The following is a 22,061-nucleotide window of genomic DNA, read 5'->3' on the forward strand; positions in this document are numbered from 1 at the left end:
CAAGGTACATAAGATTGTAAGAGATAGGAGCAGGAGTAGGCCATTCGGCCTCGAGTTTGCTCTGCTATTTAACGAGATCATGGCTGATCTGGTTGTGTCCGTAACTCCACATTCCTGCTTACTGCCCATAACTCCATCCATTTTGGATGACCAGCCTCCAGTTTGGGAAGGGACTACAATTAGCTCTGCCTTTGCTGAGCATTTAAATGCATTACATGGTAGTAGAAAAGCTTTTTTGGAAGCAGAAGTACCTGAAAGAGCTTTAAGGCATAATGTATGGCCATCAAATACCGTTTTTCAGGAAGGAGAAATAGTACACTATAAGAGAGACAATTTTGATGAATGGAAAGGCCCAGGGAAGATCATAGGCATAGATGGCAAAACAATTATTTTGCAACATAGCAATCAGACTGTTAGGGTACATCCATGAAGGATAATGGGTACAGTTTCATTTCATTTCAGATTACAAATTTTCAAGTTTAGACAGAGCAGATAGACATGATGCGGAACCAGGGTCATCTGGTACGAACGTGTTACAGAACTATGAGGACCAGTTAACTGATATAGACAGGGTTTCTGTAGAGGAACACAATACTTCTGATAAATTCGAACAGGCCATTTTTACGAAAGGAGAGCTGCCAAAAGATGGTACAAAAGTGACATACTTGCCTGAAGGGTGTAGTCGATGGAAGGATGCAACTGTTATTAGTAGAGCAGGGAAGGCCACTGGAAAGTATAAACATTGGTTGAATGTACAGCATACAGGGGAGCATACAGGGGTGTCAAGACAATGGATTGGGAACACAAAGTTCAAAAATGGAGGGCATAGAAATGCAGTGCCAGTTCAGATAGCACATCGGATAGTGAACAGGTTCGCAGGAAAAGGTCGAGAACTATTGAAAGGACATGCCACAGCAGAAGGGAAAGATCAAGCAGGAGCAGTACAGAACGAGATACCAGACGGGATAGGGGACATAGTTTGTCAAGGTCTCGGAACATGGGTAAGACTATGAATGCTACTCGGAGTAGAAGCCCACAAGCACGTGAGATTTTGGTGGCCTCCAACAAATTGGATGAAAAAGTTATCAAAGATGCCAAACAGCAAGAACTGCATAGTTGGAGTGAATTTGGGGTACACACGGAGGTACCGGATGGGGGTCAAAGAGCTCTATCCCACAGATGGATTTGCATGGAAAAGGTTCTTCCAGATGGAACTTATACGGCAAAGGCCAGGTTTGTGGCAAGGGGATTTGAAGAAAATTTAGAAGATTAGGATTTAAGGGTAGATTCACCTATGGCAGGAAAGGTTATTTTAAAGATCTTCTTTGCTCTATTAGCCACAAAGACATGGGAATGCAAATCTATAGATATAAAAGCTGCCTGTTGCAGGGGCAGCAGCTTCAGAGAGACATTTTTCTCCATCCTCCTAAAGAGGCAGCTAACGCAGAAGAGGTAGCCTAAAAGTTGAACAAATGTGTATATGGATTAAATGATGCGTCCAGGGTCTGGTATTTTTTGGTAAGGTCAGTTTTGTTAAACCTAGGCTGTTGCCAGTTGAAAGCAGATCCGGTAATGTTTTACTGGCACTATAAAGGAAATCTTTCTGGCATTTTTATGATGCATGTCGATGATTTTTTGTGGGGTGGGACTAGTGATTTTGAAGCTATTGTAATCTCTGGGTTGAGGAAAGAGTTCAGGGTTGGAAGTGAGGCTTCCGGTGCATTTAAATTTATTGGACTGGAAATCGGACAGACTAAGTTAGGGGCAACTTTATGTCAACAATCTTATTTGGAGAGCATCAGCCCAATAGTAGTTAGTCGTAGTCGGGTTTCACAAAAAGACGCAGTGGTTTTAAAGGTGGAAAAAAAGCAACTGCGAAGTTTAATTGGGCAGCTGAATTGGTTCGATCTACAGACTACACCGGACTTTAGTTTTGATGTCTTAGAGTTGAGTACAAAAATGAATGTTCCTAAAGTGGAAGACATAATGAGGGCAAATAAAGCGTTGGTCAGACTAAAAACGCAGGAGTATGTTTTGAGGTTCCCGGTTTTAGGTGATCTTAGGCACTTGAAACTTATAGTTTATAGTGATGCGTCCTATGCAAATTTATGTGATGGGGTTTCAAGCGCAGACGGTTTTAGAATTTTCCTCATGGGGAACAATGGTAAATGTTGCCCTCTTGTGTGGGAAACAAAGAAAATAAAGAGAGTGGTCAAAGCACTTTGGCTGCTGAGACTTTAAGCCTTGTAGAGGCGGTGGATATGGCCTTTTATATATCTCGGATATTGACAGACATTTTGGGATTAGGGATTTGGGTAACATACCCATTGAGTGTCACATTGACAATAAATCCCTGTGGGAAAATGTGCACTCTACAAAAAGTGTCAATGAAAAAAGGTTAAGGATAGACATCGGATTGGATTGGATTTGTTTATTGTCACGTGTACTGAGGTGCAGTGAAAAGTATTTTTCTGCAAGCAGCTCAACAGATCATTAAATACATGGGAAGGAAAGGGAATAAAAGAAAATACATAATAGGGCAACACAAGGAATACAATGTAACTACATAAGCACCGGCATCAGATGAAGCATACAGGGTGTAGTGTTAATGAGGTCAATCCATAAGAGGGTCATTTAGGAGTCTGGTAACAGCCGGGAAGAAGCTGTTTTTGAGTCTGTTCACGCGTGTTCTCAGACTTCTGTCTCTCCTGCCCGATGGAAGAAGTTTGAAGCAGACGTTGGACAGAGGGGAGATAGCAAAAATTAAATGGGTTGTTAGTAGCTATCAATTATCTGACTGTTTAACGCAAAGAGGGGCTGGTTCACAGAAACTTTTGGATATCGTTAATGAAGGGTGCCTGTTTCTGTGACTGTTTGTTTTGTTTTGTTTTTCCTTCCAAAAATGAAAAAGAGGGGGGAAATTGCGCGTGTGTTTTTGAGTTTCTTGTAATTTTGTTTTCACTCAATTATTTTTTTTCTCCAAGGAAGGGGAGACTGTTAAGGAATGGGTGAAGAAACATTTCAATTAGAAGTCTCATTGATCCAATAATTGGCACTGATATGTAAAGAGGCTACAGGTGGCCTTGGGAGCATGTGATGTGATGATAGAGTTTGGTGCTGAGTGTGTTCAAAAGAAAAATAAAGGTGTTTGGGAAAAGGAGCAGAACTCTTGACTCTTTACTCAACAGCAGCCTAAGGCTAACATTGGTCGCAGAGGATGGTTGCTGTATAAATGTAAAGGGTTGAAAGATACTTTTCCAGGAAAAAAATAATAACTTTTTTCAACCAAGAAGTGAGTGAGAAGGAAAAAGAAAACATGGCTGAACCTTGGATGAATATGGCCGGGTATGACTATCCACCATTATTTTCCGAATGGGGATCGTATGACCAATGGAGAAGTGTAGTTGTTATGTGGACTAATGTAACTGCCTTGGGAAAGAGGAAACGAGGTATGGCATTGGCTCCTTCGCTACATTATGAGAGTAAAATTGGAAGCAAAGTATTTTCTGAACTGGAATTGGAAGAGTTAGACTCAGAAGAAGGTCTGGAGACTCTTGTGAAGTGCGTATGAAGCCTGGTCAGAATTCGATAGATTCTGGAAAACAGAAGACATCTCTATTGAGACTAGATAATGGAATTTAGAAGACTATACAAAAGGCTGCACAAACACCGCCTGGAATTACCACAATCTGTGTTGGCATTTAAGTTACTAGACTGTGCTAGAATGTCCAATATGGATAGGCTCCTGGTTTTGACAGGAGTTAAGTTTGCTGATAATGATACCTTATTCGATCAGATGATAGAGGCCTTAAAGAAGATCCTGGGGAAACATTCATTTCCTATGGCTCTCATGTCACAAATGGGTCAGTCAGCAATAAAACAGACCATGGAAGATACACTACTGACAGGATGGCGAGATCGTACAGCTACGATCTTTACTCAACAGCTTTACTCAACAACAGCCTGAGGCTAACGTTTTCCCGTGTCTGCGTGGGTTTCCACCGGGTATTCTGGTTTCCTGCCACAAGTCCCGCAAGACGTGCTGTTTTGTGAATTTGATATTCTGAATTCTCCCTCTGTGTACCCGAACAGGCGCCGGAATGTGGCCACTAGGGGCTTTCACAGTAACTTCATTGCAGTGTTAATGTAAGCCGACTTGTGACACTAATAAAGATTATTGTTATTATTTGTTTCCTCTCTCACACACTCGCTGTCCTGTTTCCTCTCTCACACACTCGCTGTCTTGTTTCCTCTGACACACACTCGCTGTCTTGTTTCCTCTGTCATTCACTCGCTGTCTTGTTTCCTCTCTCACACACTCGCTGTCTTGTTTCCTCTCTCACACACTCGCTGTCTTGTTTCCTCTCTCACACACTCGCTGTCTTGTTTCCTCTCACACACTCGCTGTCTTGTTTCCTCTCACACACTCGCTGTCTTGTTTCCTCTCACACACTCGCTGTCTTTCCTCTGTCACGCACTCGCTGTCTTGTTTCCTCTCTCACACACTCGCTGTCTTGTTTCCTCTCTCACACACTCGCTGTCTTGTTTCCTCTGTCACACACTCGCTGTCTTGTTTCCACTCTCGCACACTCGCTGTCTTGTTTCCTCTCTCACACACTCGCTGTCTTGTTTCCTCTCTCACACACTCGCTGTCTTGTTTCCTCTCTCACACACTCGCTGTCTTGTTTCCTCTGTCACGCACTCGCTGTCTTGTTTCCTCTCTCACACACTCGCTGTCTTGTTTCCTCTCTCACACACTCGCTGTCTTTCCTCTGTCACACACTCGCTGTCCTGTTTCCTCTGTCACGCACTCGCTGTCTTGTTTCCTCTCTCACACACTCGCTGTCTTGTTTCCTCTGTCACGCACTCGCTGTCTTGTTTCCTCTCACACACTCGCTGTCTTGTTTCCTCTCTCACACTCGCTGTCTTGTTTCCTCTCACACACACTCGCTGTCTTGTTTCCTCTCTCACACTCTCGCTGTCTTGTTTCCTCTGTCACACACTCGCTGTCTTGTTTCCTCTCTCACACTCTCGCTGTCTTGTTTCCTCTCTCACACACTCGCTGTCTTGTTTCCTCTCTCACACTCTCGCTGTCTTGTTTCCTCTCTCACGCACTCGCTGTCTTGTTTCCTCTCTCATACTCGCTGTCTTGTTTCCTCTCTCACACACTCGCTGTCTTGTTTCCTCTCTCACGCACTCGCTGTCTTGTTTCCTCTCACACACTTGCTGTCTTGTTTCCTCTCTCACACACTCGCTGTCTTGTTTCCTCTCTCACACACTCGCTGTCTTGTTTCCTCTCTCACACACTCGCTGTCTTGTTTCCTCTCTCACACACTCGCTGTCTTGTTTCCTCTCTCACACACTCGCTGTCTTGTTTCCTCTCTCACACACTCGCTGTCTTGTTTCCTCTCTCACACACTCGCTGTCTTGTTTCCTCTCTCACGCACTCGCTGTCTTGTTTCCTCTGTCACCCACTCGCTGTCTTGTTTCCTCTCTCACGCACTCGCTGTCTTGTTTCCTCTCTCACACACTCGCTGTCTTGTTTCCTCTGTCACACACTCGCTGTCTTGTTTCCTCTCTCTCACACTCGCTGTCCTGTTTCCTCTCTCACACACTCGCTGTCTTGTTTCCTCTCTCACACACTCGCTGTCTTGTTTCCTCTCTCTCACACTCGCTGTCCTGTTTCCTCTCTCACACACTCGCTGTCCTGTTTCCTCTCTCACACACTCGCTGTCTTGTTTCCTCTCTCACACACTCGCTGTCTTGTTTCCTCTCTCACACACTCGCTGTCTTGTTTCCTCTCTCACACACTCGCTGTCTTGTTTCCTCTCTCACACACTCGCTGTCTTGTTTCCTCTCTCACACTCTCGCTGTCTTGTTTCCTCTCTCACACACTCGCTGTCTTGTTTCCTCTCTCACACACTCGCTGTCTTGTTTCCTCTCTCACACACTCGCTGTCTTGTTTCCTCTCTCACACACTCGCTGTCTTGTTTCCTCTCTCACACACTCGCTGTCCTGTTTCCTCTCTCACACACTCGCTGTCTTGTTTCCTCTCTCACACACTCGCTGTCCTGTTTCCTCTCTCACACACTCGCTGTCTTGTTTCCTCTGTCACTCACTCGCTGTCTTGTTTCCTCTCACACACTCGCTGTCTTGTTTCCTCTCACACACTCGCTGTCTTGTTTCCTCTCACACACTCGCTGTCTTGTTTCCTCTCTCACACACTCGCTGTCTTGTTTCCTCTCTCACACTCTCGCTGTCTTGTTTCCTCTCTCACACACTCGCTGTCTTGTTTCCTCTGTCACTCACTCGCTGTCTTGTTTCCTCTCACACACTCGCTGTCTTGTTTCCTCTCACACACTCGCTGTCTTGTTTCCTCTCACACACTCGCTGTCTTGTTTCCTCTCTCACACACTCGCTGTCTTGTTTCCTCTCACACACTCGCTGTCTTGTTTCCTCTCACACACTCGCTGTCTTGTTTCCTCTCTCACACACTCGCTGTCTTGTTTCCTCTGTCACACACTCGCTGTCTTGTTTCCTCTGTCACTCACTCGCTGTCTTGTTTCCTCTCTCACACACTCGCTGTCTTGTTTCCTCTCACACACTCGCTGTCTTGTTTCCTCTCACACACTCGCTGTCTTGTTTCCTCTCTCACACACTCGCTGTCTTGTTTCCTCTCTCACACTCTCGCTGTCTTGTTTCCTCTCTCACACACTCGCTGTCTTGTTTCCTCTCTCACACACTCGCTGTCTTGTTTCCTCTCTCACACACTCGCTGTCTTGTTTCCTCTCTCACACACTCGCTGTCTTGTTTCCTCTCTCACACACTCGCTGTCCTGTTTCCTCTCTCACACACTCGCTGTCTTGTTTCCTCTGTCACTCACTCGCTGTCTTGTTTCCTCTGTCATGCACTCGCTGTCCTGTTTCCTCTCACACACTCGCTGTCCTGTTTCCTCTCTCACACACTCGCTGTCTTGTTTCCACTCTCTCACACTCGCTGTCTAGTTTCCTCTGACACACTCGCTGTCTTGTTTCCTCACACACTCACTCTCTTGTTTCCTCTCTCACACACTCGCTGTCTTGTTTCCTCTCTCACACACTCGCTGTCTTGTTTCCTCTCTCACGCACTCGCTGTCTTGTTTCCTCTCACACACTCGCTGTCTTGTTTCCTCTCTCACACACTCGCTGTCTTGTTTCCTCTCTCACACACTCGCTGTCTTGTTTCCTCTCTCACACACTCGCTGTCTTGTTTCCTCTCTCACACATTCGCTGTCTTGTTTCCTCTCTCACACACTCGCTGTCTTGTTTCCTCTCTCACACACTCGCTGTCCTGTTTCCTCTCTCACACACTCGCTGTCTTGTTTCCTCTCTCACACACTCGCTGTCTTGTTTCCTCTCTCACACTCTCGCTGTCCTGTTTCCTCTCTTACACACTCGCTGTCTTGTTTCCTCTCTCACACACTCGCTGTCTTGTTTCGTCTCTCACGGGGCAGCACGGTAGCATAGTGGTTAGCACAATTGCTTCACAGCTCCAGTATCCCAGGTTCGATTCCCGGCTGGGTCACTGTCTGTGAGGAGTCTGCACGTTCTCCCCGTGTCTGCGTGGGTTTCCTCCGGGTGCTCCGGTTTCCTCCCACAGTCCAAAGATGTGCGGGTTAGGTGGATTGGCCATGCTAAATTGCCCTTGGTGTCCAAAAAATGTGAAGTGGGAGTTATTGGGTTACGGGCATAGGGTAGATACGTGGGCTTCAGTAGGGTGCTCTTTGTAAGGGCCGGTGCAGACTCGATGGGCCAAACGGCCTCCTTCTGCACTGTAAATTCTATGATTCTCTCACACACTCGCTGTCTTGTTTCCTCTCTCACACACTCGCTGTCTTGTTTCCTCTATTACACACTCATCTTGTTTCCTCTCTCACACACTAGCCAACAGGACTCAAACAGGCAGCTGCAGGTAAAACTGTGTATTCGCCTCTGGGGAGGCCAGACAGAATCGATACCTGCAGCCATCAACATAACAACACACCAGCCATCTGAATATAAATGAGCAATCCCCGGGAACAATGTACAACAAATTAGACACACAAAGCCAACCCAGACTTTTCGGCGCCAGCAGGAGCCTACACAAAGAGAGGTGAATGACCACCCCAAAACTGCCCATCGATCAAGGAATTGCTCCAGCATTGGAGAATATCGAACCAAGTGATTGGGACGAAGTCCAATCACTTGGAACCAGGTACAGGATCCGCCCCGAAAGGCAGGAAGCCCCTGGGGACTATAAGAATAGAGTCCAAGGTCAAATCGCTCTCTCTCCATCCTCCCGCACCCTTTGAGACCCTTCTGCTGACCTTCAACAACAGTCGCTAGAATCATAAGTCGTCCTCCAACGCTCGCTACGAGATAGGCACTCCTGACTATCGACCTGTGCCAGCTTTGAATCCCGCAGGCTCAGAACCCATACGAAAGGCCATTCGTTTCCCTGACTGGGTGGGCCATTTCCAAAGTTAAGTATTGGCCTGTTAGTTGTAAGAAGTAGCTTAGAAGTAGAATTAATGTATAAGCATTGATTACTGTATATAATAAATGTGCGTTGATTTAACTCTTACTAAGCGGTGTGTTGGATTATTGATCATTACTCGGACTTGAACCACGTGGCGGTATCAGAAAGATACCTGGCGACTTGAGCAAAGGTGATAGAACAAGAGCAATTAAACTAAGGCTAAAACAAGCAACATTTTGGCGACATCCTGACGGGACCTGATCTAGAAGTGGAAAACCACTCCGGGAGAACCCAAGAAATTTGAATTAGAAACCCAGTTGGAAACAGAAAACCACAAGTGTTCAAGCAGTTCTGATCAATACTCATAATTCGGAAGTGTGTGTATGCATGCGAAACTAACAGGGCTATAAGGTAAAACTGATAGATTTTTGTTGCGTCAAAACTGTCGGAAGTTTGTATTTTCGGAAAGTAACGAAAGCCGTACGCGTATCTACAACGCCGCCTTAGCCCCCTGTTCCAAATTTAGAAGAAGCAGTCGGATAGGAAAGATGGCAATGCAGGCAATGCAGCGCCTCATGAACCCTGAGGAATTTGCGGTTGCAGCGACCAGCAGCAGTAGAGTGGGACAGTGTCCCATTTGGGAGGAGGAAATCCGGAAATATCTCAAGGGGAAAGGATGGCCCCTTTGGAATGATTTCTGTGATAATGAGGAATCAGGTCCCGGGAGTATAGGAGATACTTGGTGGGAGAACCTGAGCGAGATCCACAAAAAGAGCTTGGGAAAAGCTCGCAAGCCGATGGCAATCGTGTCCTGTTTGGCACAATTGCGAGGCACAGAGGAGGTCGTGAAGGCGCTCCGCAAAGAAGTTGAGGGCATACATCGGATGAGTAAGGTCGATGTAAGCGAAGTTGAAAGAGAGAATATGGAATTGAGGAGGAAATTGGCAGCAAAAGATGGAGAGGTGAATGACGCCAAACAGGCTCACCGGTCTTGTCTGGCGCATTTAAGCAGTTTCCAGTCGCAATATGAAAAGGCTTATCAGGACACGCAACGTGCAGTCCTGGTAAGAGAACAGACAGAAAAACAGGTAGAGACATTACAGAAACAGTGTAGTGATCTCAAGGCAGCATTAAGAGCACTCCATGCTGCCACCACAGAACAAAGACAAAGCACCTTTGATCACGCAAAGTGCCGGAAGCAGATTGCAGAGCTGCAAACACTGCTTTCAGTTCAGAAAGGTTTTCAGGAAACCTTTGGGGAAAAGTTAGACCAGGAAGATGGCCCTGATTGGGAAGAGTTACACGAAACAGCGCAGAGATATGTTCAGGGAACATGTGCGCAGGGAAAGCCCCAAAAGAGAAAAGCACCTCAACCCCCCACACAGCAGATAGTTCAGGCTCCAATGAACCCTGTAACCACCCACCGCACAGCCACATCGGACGATGCGGAATATCAATATTCCACCCCCTTAACAATGACCCAATTACGGGACGCGTGCGATAAGATCACACCGTTCCTCCCCGCCTCAGACCCCCACCATTTCTTTGCCACAGTTAGACATCAGGCGAACATGTACGGCCTGGACGAGAGAGAGCGTGTAAAGCTCATGGTTTTAAGTTTAGATCCGTCGGTAGCAGCAGCCCTTCCCGACCCACAGAATGTAGGAGGAGGCACCCTTGCAGAAATGCATACCGCGATCCTGGATGCGATCGGATATAACCGGGGTGACCCCGTAGATGGCCACAATAAATGTAGGCAGAAGAAATCTGAGCACCCCACAGCGTTCGCTGGACGCCTGTGGATTCACTTCGCAGCAGTCTTCGGAGACGTAGACCGTACCCATTTGTCCCCAGACAACATGGCCAAATGGACCCGCACCCTTATCTCCCATGCCACAGATACAGGACAGAAAGCCTGTACGAGTTATGATCCCTCAGAGGAGGCCCATAACGAGAAGTGGGTAGTGAAAAGATTGTCCCGCGTTTGGGAGCAATCTGTTCAGAGCAAACCCACCGTTAAAAATAGCGAGGAAAAGCAGGCCGCCGCAGATCTGCAGGCAGTAAAAACAACACACCAGAACCCCGCATGGGTAAATGAGGGAAAGAACAGCCCCCCACCCAAGTCACTAGAGTGTTACAACTGCGGACAGTTGGGACATTATCATTCGATCCAGTCAACCAGTGTGTCTGGAAGATGGCGAAATCCGCAAAAGCCCCTGCAACGCTCAACATAGGCGAATATATGAACAAAATTAGCGCCGTAGGCGAATTTTGGTTCAACCCGACCACGCTTAGTATGGGCAAGCAGGTTAGGGCAGTTCTACAAAAGAACAGGGCAGCATTCACGACCCACAAGCACGACTGTGGACGGATGACTGGCTCCGTACAAATAACAGGACCTGACCCTAGACCTAGACCCCAAAAACAGTACGGATTTCCCCAAGAGGCAGAGGGAGAAATCTCAAAAGTAATAGAGAGCTTAATAGAGCAGGGCGTACTTAGATCAGAAGCCTCCACTAATAATGCCCCGATTTGGCCAGTGAGAAAGCCCGATGGATCATAACCATTGATTATCGGGAACTCAACAAAGTCACCCCCGCAGCAGCCCCCACCGTAGCAACAAGTCCCGAGACCATGCTCAAGCAGGGACTCAATTCACGCTACTTCACGGTTTTGGACATCAGTAATGGATTCTGGTCCATTCCATTGGCAAAGACGTGCCAGTATAAATTTGCCTTCACCTTTAAAGCACAGCAGTACACGTGGACATGCCTGCCACAAGGATTTCACAACTCCCCCTCCATTTTCCACTGACAGCTGGCAAATGGATTAGCAAAACTCTCTCGCCCCAAATGTCTGGTACAGTATGTAGACGACCTACTACTGCAGACAGACACCAAGGAAGAGCATATTGAGCTTCTGTCCGAACTCCTGGAACTCTTACATTCAATTGGTTGTAAAGTCAACCCCAAAAGGCCCAGATTTTGGAAGAAAAAGTGATATATTTGGGAACAATTATCAAGCACGGTAAACGCGAGATCGAGCATAAAAGAATTGACTCGATTGCTAATTAGCCCCTTCCCCAGAACATTTCAGCCCTCCAGTCATTTTTAGGACTGGTTGGCTGCTGCCGAAACCACATTGATGGTTTCGCCAGCAAGGCAGCGCCCCTCTCAGACCTCCTAAAGAAAGGAGCTCCCTGGGAATGGCTTCCGTAGCATACAGATGCTGTGGACTCTTTAAAACAGGCACTCATAGCAGCCCCCGCACTACAAGTTCCAGACCCGCTTTCCCCTTACGCCATAGTGGTAGCGACCACAGATCGCACCCTTTCAGCCGTGCTCCTCCAGGAACGGCACGACCAGTTAAGACCCGTAGCTTACGCCTCCCGACTTTTGGATGCTGTGGAGCAGGGATTTTCAGCCTGTGAGAGGCACCTGCTCACAGTTTTCTGGGCAGTGCAGTATTTTTCATATATTATTGGACTGAACCCCATCACAATTTTCACCGAACACACCCCCACCCAACCTTTACTGGACGGACGACTCAAGGACGGTACAGTAAGCCAAATAAGAGCAGCCAGATGGACCCTTCTCTTGCAGGGACGGGACATCACTGTGAAAAGGACAAAGACACACACCTACTTAGCCGACAATTCACAGTACCCCGGAACCCCCGATGAATGTGAGATTATCTCTCCACACCACAACACAGGCCCCTTTATCGCTAAAACACCCCCCAGAAAGATAGGTAATTCAACTCGGAGCCCCCCGCACACGGACACGTGTGAGCCCATAAAGATTTATGTGGATGGATCTTCCACAGTCTTGGATGGGAAGTGCATAACAGGTTGCGGGATCTATGTCGAGGACGCGCAGGGACGCGCCCTCAAGGAAATTTCGTTGAAACTACCCGGACACTTAGGCGCGCAGGCAGCAGAGCTTGCGGCCATCGCATATATAGTAGAACACCCAGATTCCTTCCCCAGCCCAGCAGACATATACTCGGACAGCCTCTATGTCTGTAACAGCCTCACGGAATTTCTGCCCCTGCGGGAAGCAAGAGGATTTGTTTCCACTGACGGAAAACCCCTCCCCTCAGCCCCAATGCTCCGCCATATTTTAGAAAAAGCCCAGAACAGGACTTTTGGCATCATCAAAGTCCGCAGCCACCATCGTTCCTCCCCCCCTGGAAATGTAAAAGCTGACGCACTGGCTAAGGCAGGTTCCAGACATGGGTATTTTTGGAAATCCCTCGAAAGCGCGCCAGTGAGTGCAGTTCAGGTCACACAGACAAAGATTGAGGATCTAGTGGAGGCCCAGAAGCAGGACGGCAATCTCGCGGAGATTGTAAAAGGGAAGTATCCCGCCTCCTATGAGAGATTTAAAAATACACTGACCACACATGACGGTGTGGTATTAAAGGACACCCTTAATGTGGTTCCTGAACAGGACAGGAACCAATTGATTTGTTTGTTCCATGACAGTCATGGACATCAGGGAATCGATCCCACTACAGCCCATCTCAAACAGCTTTGTTGGTGGCCAAATTTAAAGGAAGATGTAAGCTATTACACAGAAAATTGTCTTATCTGTGCGCAGAATAACCCGGACAGATATGCCAAAAAGGCCCAACTCCGCCACACCCGACCCGTTAATGGCCCCTGGACTAACCTCCAGATTGATTTAATAGGTCCATTGCCCCCTTGCAGGAATGGCTATAAATATGTACTTGTGGTCATAGACACATTTACAAAATGGGTGGAAGCATTTCCAGCCGGCACCAACACCGCGAAAACCACCGCCAAAATCCAAACCCACCACATCTTTACAAGATGGGGACTCCCCCGCAGTATTGAATCGGACCAAGGTTCCCATTTTATGGGACGTATCATGCAGAACGTCCTCACGATATTTGGCATCACCCAAAAATTCCACATAGCATACCACCCACAGTCGAGTGGTATCGTGGAGCGCATGAATCGGACCCTAAAAACCACCCTCAGACAAATGGTCCAGCAGAACAACACCACTTGGGACTCAGTCCTCCCTTTTGCGCTGATGTTTTTGCGGAACACTATTTCTACATCTACAGGTTACACCCCACACACTGTCATGACCGGACGCCCCATGAAAGGCACAGAATACTTGTTAGGTTTAGACCTGACCAGCCCCGAAGTAACAGCCCTCACACACGAGAAAGCCGTGGAGCAATTAGTTGCAAATGTTAAAACGGCTCAGTTAGCAGCCGCAGTAAAATTGGGCACCAGAAAGAAACAGAGTAAGGCTTGTTTCGACAAGACAGTGCATGCGACTGAGTACGATATCGGACAGCAAGTGATGCTTTCTGTATATAACCCCAGCACATTCCTGTCACCTAAATACTCGGGTCCGTATTCCATTGCGGATAAAGTAAGCCCTTCCGTTTACAAAATAAAGTACCCCAATGGTAAGACTGCGTGGTTTCATATAAACCAGCTGAAGGTTTATGGAACACAGTCGAACCACGCACACCACGTCCCGCCCACAGCCAACGTAACCCTACCAACCCCCACCACGTCCAGCCCAGCCACGGACTCGACCGTGACTCCACCCCCGAAATATACACTGCGCCCCGGAACGCCCACAGACTGCAGCAGCAGAGACAGCAACTGTGACTCTGACGATAGCCACAGCACGCCTCCCTACTATCCCCATCCAACCGGACCCACGCCCAGCGACTCCGACTATGATCCAAGTGATCCCTTCATGATCACTTTCCTGAACAAACCCCACCACCGACCACCGAACCACACTGACGACCCCGATTCTGTCCCCACACAACTAGACACCAATTATTCGCACCGTGACAACTCGTACCGACTCGTCCGCAACGACGAGAGCAACCCCACCTCACACCATGCAGCCCTCTCAGCCCTAATCCACTCCAGAGTTTGGCACCTGGGAGAAGGTGACGACCTTGGGTCTGACTCCCAAACCGAAAACCCCTTTGCGACCCTGTTCGCAACCGAGAACTGAGGTGTCCAGATGATGTCTTAAAGGAACCGCTTGGGAGAAGTGTTGTCCTTTCTGATGGAACCTGCAGAATGTTTTATGTTGTGTGTAAGTTTGTTGAATGTTGTATGTCCGACAGGAGAATTTTTCTCACTGCCACACGCCTATTCGCCCGAAACCTCTGAGGACTTGCCTTCAGAGACTAACCGTTGCCAGACGCTTGCTCAGAGGAACTAGCTTTTCGGCTGATACTTGTTCGGGTATCAGACGCCCGATCGTAACTGCCCTTCTGGTTCGAAGGATAGAACCACTACGGCAGCCCCACCACGATGACTACATTTTTGCCCGTTCTTGTCGGTTGCTCAGGCAGTGGAGAAACGGCTTGAGACCCGCCCTGCCTGGGAACCCCCCGCTGGTCACCTACGCTCGGGTAGGAGAGATACGGCATTGGTAGTCGTCCTACCCGGGGACTCCATCCGCCTCTTACCAGTCGCGGCCCATACGCACCTCATTTGGCATTTTTCATTTCAAAACGTTTTGTTTGTTTAGGTAACCCTTAGGTTGCCGGCCATCTGCTATTTCCATCCTGGAACATTTGGATGGTAAATCAGCACTGGCTCATGATTGGGAAGTGTGCTGTGTCCTAAAAATTGTTTTTTTTTAAATGAGGGAGTCACACAAGGTGACCAATTATAAAGGGAATAATTGGCACCAAAGGCCAGACACACTAACATACCAGATATTAAACAAAGATAGTTACAGACACTATGCTTGTTTCTACAGAACTCCAGAAGCTCCAGGACCGGAGAAAATAAAGAGAAGAGAAGAAAAAGAAGGAAAGAGAACAGCCATGAGGACTTCCTTCATCGTGATCAACATACTGTTTATGGACATTTGGTTGCGCGTGACCGCGAACCCCATGACTTCAAACCCCCCAGCCGTTAATGTTTCACTGCCCCGCAGTACCCAGAGCCCAGTCACCAGCGACACTACATCATCCTGGTGTGTCAGGTTCATAACCTGGTACTCCCTGTCCTATGTGATTGAAACTATTAGCGTTGGCGATACTCTGCTGTGTAGTGGAGAAGGAGAGCCTACCGCGCTCGAACCCCGGTATGTAGGATCAGATCCCCTATGTTCGGTTACGACCAGACCCCCGATCCCCGCGATCTATTATAAAATAATAAAGTGCATTTACTTGCGTTTATTGTTGTTGTAAATAATGAGATGTAAAAAACTTTTTCATGAGCAAAAATTGTATGATCCCGAGCTTGACTGACAAGCCAGGAAAGACTGTATGAAATGCTATGATTTTGTTGTATGCTTGAGGAAGGTAGGATAATGGAATGTTTAGCGAGTGTAGTATACTAAGGATAAGTTAGAGGTTCCAAGTTTGTTGTTTTGTAATGCTTGTCCCTGTCTGACATAGCGCCCTTAGAATTGTTAGTTAAAATGTTTTGTGCATAGCTATGGTCAGTGCAGAGGCCTTGAAGGAAGTGTCCCCCCAGGTCAGGGAATGGAAAGTAACATAATGATGTGATCCTTCACGCTTCGCATAAAATGGCTAACTCCCGTTTAGAATGGCCAAACCCCGATTTAAAATGGCAAACGGAAGAGGCTGATGGGAAAATCAGCCAACAGGACTCAAACAGGCAGCTGCAGGTAAAACTGTGTATTCGCCTGTGGGGAGGCCAGACAGAATCGATACCTGCAGCCATCAACACAACAACACACCAGCCACCTGCATATAAAGTAGCAATCCCGGGAACAATGTGCAACAAATTAGACACACAAAGCCAACCCAGACTTTTCGGCGCCAGCAGGAGCCTACACAAAGAGAGGTGAATGACCACCCCAAAATTGCCCATCGGTCAAGGAATCGCTCCAGCATTGGAGAATATCGAACCAAGTGATTGGGCCGAAGTCCAATCACTTGGCACCAGGTACAGGGTCCGCCCCGAAAGGCGGGAAGTTCCTGGGGACTATAAGAATAGAGTCCAAGGTCAAATCGCTCTCTCTCCATCCTCCCGCACCCTTCGAGACCCTTCTGCTGACCTTCTACAACAGCCGCTAGAATCGTAAGTCTTACTTCAACGCTCGCTACGAGGTAGGCGCTCCTGGCTATCGACCTGTACCAGCTTTGAATCCCGCAGGCTCAGAACCCATACGAAAGGCCATTCGTTTCCCTGACCTGGTGGGCCATTTCCAAAGTTACGTATTGGCCTGTTAGTTGTAGGAAGTAGCTTAGAAGTAGAATTAATGTATAAGTATTGATTACTGTATATAATAAATGTGCATTGATTTAACTCTTACTAAGCGATGTGTTGGATTATTGATCATTACCCGGACTTGAACCAGGTGGTGGTATCAGAAAGATACCTGGCGACTCAAGAGCAAAGGTGATAGAACAAGAGCAATTAAACTAAGGCTAAAACGAGCAACACCTCTCTCACACACTGTCTTGTTTCCTCTGTCATGCACTCATTGTCTTGTTTCCTCTCTCACACACTCGCTGTCTTGTTTCCTCTCACACACTCGCTGTCTTGTTTCCTCTCTCACACACTCGCTGTCTTGTTTCCTCTCTCACACACTCGCTGTCTTGTTTCCTCTCACACACTCGCTGTCCTGTTTCCTCTCTCTCACACTCGCTGTCCTGTTTCCACTCTCACACACTCACTGTCTTGTTTCCTCTCACACTCGCTGTCTTGTTTCCTCTCACACACTCGCTGTCCTGTTTCCACTCTCACACACTCGCTGTCTTGTTTCCTCTCTCACACACGCGCTGTCTTGTTTCCTCTCTCACACACTCGCTGTCTTGTTTCCTCTCTCACACACTCGCTGTCTTGTTTCCTCTCCCACACACTCGCTGTCTTGTTTCCTCTCACACACTCGCTGTCTTGTTTCCTCTCCCACACACTCGCTGTCTTGTTTCCTCTCACACACTCGCTGTCTTGTTTCCTCTGTCACACACTCGCTGTCTTGTTTCCTCTCTCACACACTCGCTGTCTTGTTTCCTCTCACACACTCGCTGTCTTGTTTCCTCTCTCACACACTCGCTGTCTTGTTTCCTCTCTCACACACTCGCTGTCTTGTTTCCTCTCACACACTCGCTGTCTTGTTTCCTCTCACACACTCGCTGTCTTGTTTCCTCTCACACACTCGCTGTCTTGTTTCCTTTGTCACACACTCGCTGTCTTGTTTCCTCTCACACACTCGCTGTCTTGTTTCCACTCTCACACACTCGCTGTCTTGTTTCCTCTGTCACACACTCGCTGTCTTGTTTCCTCTGTCACACACTCGCTGTCTTGTTTCCTCTGTCACACACTCGCTGTCTTGTTTCCTCTCTCACACACTCGCTGTCTTGTTTCCTCTCTCACACTCGCTGTCTTGTTTCCTCTCTCACACACTCGCTGTCTTGTTTCCCCTCTCACACACTCGCTGTCTTGTTTCCTCTCTCACACACTCGCTGTCTTGTTTCCTCTCTCACACACTCGCTGTCTTGTTTCCTCTCTCACACACTCGCTGTCTTGTTTCCTCTCTCACACACTCGCTGTCTTGTTTCCTCTCTCACACACTCGCTGTCTTGTTTCCTCTCTCACACACTCGCTGTCTTGTTTCCTCTCTCACACACTCGCTGTCTTGTTTCCTCTGTCACACACTCGCTGTCTTGTTTCCTCTCTCACACACTCGCTGTCTTGTTTCCTCTCTCACACACTCGCTGTCTTGTTTCCTCTGTCACACACTCGCTGTCTTGTTTCCTCTCTCACACACTCGCTGTCTTGTTTCCTCTCTCACACACTCGCTGTCTTGTTTCCTCTCTCACACACTCGCTGTCTTGTTTCCTCTCTCACACACTCGCTGTCTTGTTTCCTCTCTCACACACTCGCTGTCTTGTTTCCTCTGTCACACACTCGCTGTCTTGTTTCCTCTCTCACACTCTCGCTGTCTTGTTTCCTCTCACACACTCGCTGTCTTGTTTCCTCTCTCACACACTCGCTGTCTTGTTTCCTCTCACGCACTCGCTGTCTTGTTTCCTCTCACACACTCGCTGTCTTGTTTCCTCTCTCACACACTCGCTGTCTTGTTTCCTCTCTCACACACTCGCTGTCTTGTTTCCTCTCTCACACACTCGCTGTCCTGTTTCCTCTGTCACACACTCGCTGTCTTGTTTCCTCTCACGCACTCGCTGTCTTGTTTCCTCTCTCACGCACTCGCTGTCTTGTTTCCTCTCACGCACTCGCTGTCTTGTTTCCTCTCTCACACTCTCGCTGTCTTGTTTCCTCTCTCACGCACTCGCTGTCTTGTTTCCTCTCACGCACTCGCTGTCTTGTTTCCTCTCTCACACTCTCGCTGTCTTGTTTCCCCTCTCACACACTCGCTGTCTTGTTTCCTCTGTCACACACTCGCTGTCTTGTTTCCTCTCACGCACTCGCTGTCTTGTTTCCTCTCTCACACACTCGCTGTCTTGTTTCCTCTCTCACACACTCGCTGTCTTGTTTCCTCTGTCACACACTCGCTGTCTTGTTTCCTCTCTCACACACTCGCTGTCTTGTTTCCTCTCTCACACACTCGCTGTCTTGTTTCCTCTCTCACACACTCGCTGTCTTGTTTCCTCTCTCACACACTCGCTGTCTTGTTTCCTCTGTCACGCACTCGCTGTCTTGTTTCCTCTGTCACACACTCGCTGTCTTGTTTCCTCTCTCACACACTCGCTGTCTTGTTTCCTCTCTCACACACTCGCTGTCTTGTTTCCTCTCTCACACACTCGCTGTCTTGTTTCCTCCCTCACACACTCGCTGTCTTGTTTCCTCTCTCACACACTCGCTGTCTTGTTTCCTCTCTCACACACTCGCTGTCTTGTTTCCTCTCTCACACACTCGCTGTCTTGTTTCCTCTCTCACACACTCGCTGTCTTGTTTCCTCTCTCACACACTCGCTGTCTTGTTTCCTCTCTCACACACTCGCTGTCTTGTTTCCTCTCTCACACACTCGCTGTCTTGTTTCCTCTCTCACACACTCGCTGTCTTGATTCCTCTCTCACACACTCGCTGTCTTGTTTCCTCTCACACACTCGCTGTCTTGTTTCCTCTCTCACACACTCGCTGTCTTGTTTCCTCTCACACATTCGCTGTCTTGTTTCCTCTCTCACACACTCGCTGTCTTGTTTCCTCTCTCACACACTCGCTGTCCTGTTTCCTCTCTCACACACTCGCTGTCTTGTTTCCTCTGTCACACACTCGCTGTCTTGTTTCCTCTCTCACACACTCGCTGTCTTGTTTCCTCTCTCACACACTCGCTGTCTTGTTTCCTCTCTCACACACTCGCTGTCTTGTTTCCTCTCACACACTCGCTGTCTTGTTTCCTCTCTCACACACTCGCTGTCTTGTTTCCTCTCTCACACACTCGCTGTCTTGTTTCCTCTCTCACACACTCGCTGTCTTGTTTCCTCTCTCACACACTCGCTGTCTTGTTTCCTCTCTCACACACTCGCTGTCTTGTTTCCTCTCTCACACACTCGCTGTCTTGTTTCCTCTCACACACTCGCTGTCTTGTTTCCTCTCTCACACACTCGCTGTCTTGTTTCCTCACACACTCGCTGTCTTGTTTCCTCTCTCACACACTCGCTGTCTTGTTTCCTCTCTCACACTCTCGCTGTCTTGTTTCCTCTCTCACACACTCGCTGTCTTGTTTCCTCTCTCACACACTCGCTGTCTTGTTTCCTCTCTCACACACTCGCTGTCTTGTTTCCTCTGTCACACACTCGCTGTCTTGTTTCCTCTGTCACACACTCGCTGTCTTGTTTCCTCTCACACACTCGCTGTCTTGTTTCCTCTCTCACACACTCGCTGTCTTGTTTCCTCTCTCACACACTCGCTGTCTTGTTTCCTCTCACACACTCGCTGTCTTGTTTCCTCTCTCACACACTCGCTGTCTTGTTTCCTCTCTCACACACTCGCTGTCTTGTTTCCTCTCACACACTCGCTGTCCTGTTTCCTCTCTCTCACACTCGCTGTCCTGTTTCCACTCTCACACACTCACTGTCTTGTTTCCTCTCACACACTCGCTGTCTTGTTTCCTCTCACACACTCGCTGTCCTGTTTCCACTCTCACACACTCGCTGTCTTGTTTCCTCTCTCACACACGCGCTGTCTTGTTTCCTCTCTCACACACTCGCTGTCTTGTTTCCTCTCTCACACACTCGCTGTCTTGTTTCCTCTCCCACACACTCGCTGTCTTGTTTCCTCTCACACACTCGCTGTCTTGTTTCCTCTCCCACACACTCGCTGTCTTGTTTCCTCTCACACACTCGCTGTCTTGTTTCCTCTGTCACACACTCGCTGTCTTGTTTCCTCTCTCACACACTCGCTGTCTTGTTTCCTCTCACACACTCGCTGTCTTGTTTCCTCTCTCACACACTCGCTGTCTTGTTTCCTCTCTCACACACTCGCTGTCTTGTTTCCTCTCACACACTCGCTGTCTTGTTTCCTCTCACACACTCGCTGTCTTGTTTCCTCTCACACACTCGCTGTCTTGTTTCCTTTGTCACACACTCGCTGTCTTGTTTCCTCTCACACACTCGCTGTCTTGTTTCCACTCTCACACACTCGCTGTCTTGTTTCCTCTGTCACACACTCGCTGTCTTGTTTCCTCTGTCACACACTCGCTGTCTTGTTTCCTCTGTCACACACTCGCTGTCTTGTTTCCTCTCTCACACACTCGCTGTCTTGTTTCCTCTCTCACACTCGCTGTCTTGTTTCCTCTCTCACACACTCGCTGTCTTGTTTCCTCTCTCACACACTCGCTGTCTTGTTTCCTCTCTCACACACTCGCTGTCTTGTTTCCTCTCTCACACACTCGCTGTCTTGTTTCCTCTCTCACACACTCGCTGTCTTGTTTCCTCTCTCACACACTCGCTGTCTTGTTTCCTCTCTCACACACTCGCTGTCTTGTTTCCTCTCTCACACACTCGCTGTCTTGTTTCCTCTCTCACACACTCGCTGTCTTGTTTCCTCTGTCACACACTCGCTGTCTTGTTTCCTCTCTCACACACTCGCTGTCTTGTTTCCTCTCTCACACACTCGCTGTCTTGTTTCCTCTGTCACACACTCGCTGTCTTGTTTCCTCTCTCACACACTCGCTGTCTTGTTTCCTCTCTCACACACTCGCTGTCTTGTTTCCTCTCTCACACACTCGCTGTCTTGTTTCCTCTCTCACACACTCGCTGTCTTGTTTCCTCTGTCACACACTCGCTGTCTTGTTTCCTCTCTCACACTCTCGCTGTCTTGTTTCCTCTCACACACTCGCTGTCTTGTTTCCTCTCTCACACACTCGCTGTCTTGTTTCCTCTCACGCACTCGCTGTCTTGTTTCCTCTCACACACTCGCTGTCTTGTTTCCTCTCTCACACACTCGCTGTCTTGTTTCCTCTCTCACACACTCGCTGTCTTGTTTCCTCTCTCACACACTCGCTGTCCTGTTTCCTCTGTCACACACTCGCTGTCTTGTTTCCTCTCACGCACTCGCTGTCTTGTTTCCTCTCTCACGCACTCGCTGTCTTGTTTCCTCTCACGCA

At 48.2% G+C, this 22,061-nt stretch overlaps 1 protein-coding gene across 4 annotated transcripts in view; it reads left to right on the forward strand.

The window, feature by feature from the left end:
* abcc10 (ATP-binding cassette, sub-family C (CFTR/MRP), member 10) overlaps window positions 1–22,061 on the forward strand; it is a 712,922-nt gene that overhangs the window by 100,298 nt on the left and 590,563 nt on the right. The window lies entirely within an intron of this gene.

This window comes from Scyliorhinus torazame, chromosome 4, assembly GCF_047496885.1.
Source record: "Scyliorhinus torazame isolate Kashiwa2021f chromosome 4, sScyTor2.1, whole genome shotgun sequence".
Lineage (NCBI taxonomy): Eukaryota > Metazoa > Chordata > Chondrichthyes > Carcharhiniformes > Scyliorhinidae > Scyliorhinus > Scyliorhinus torazame.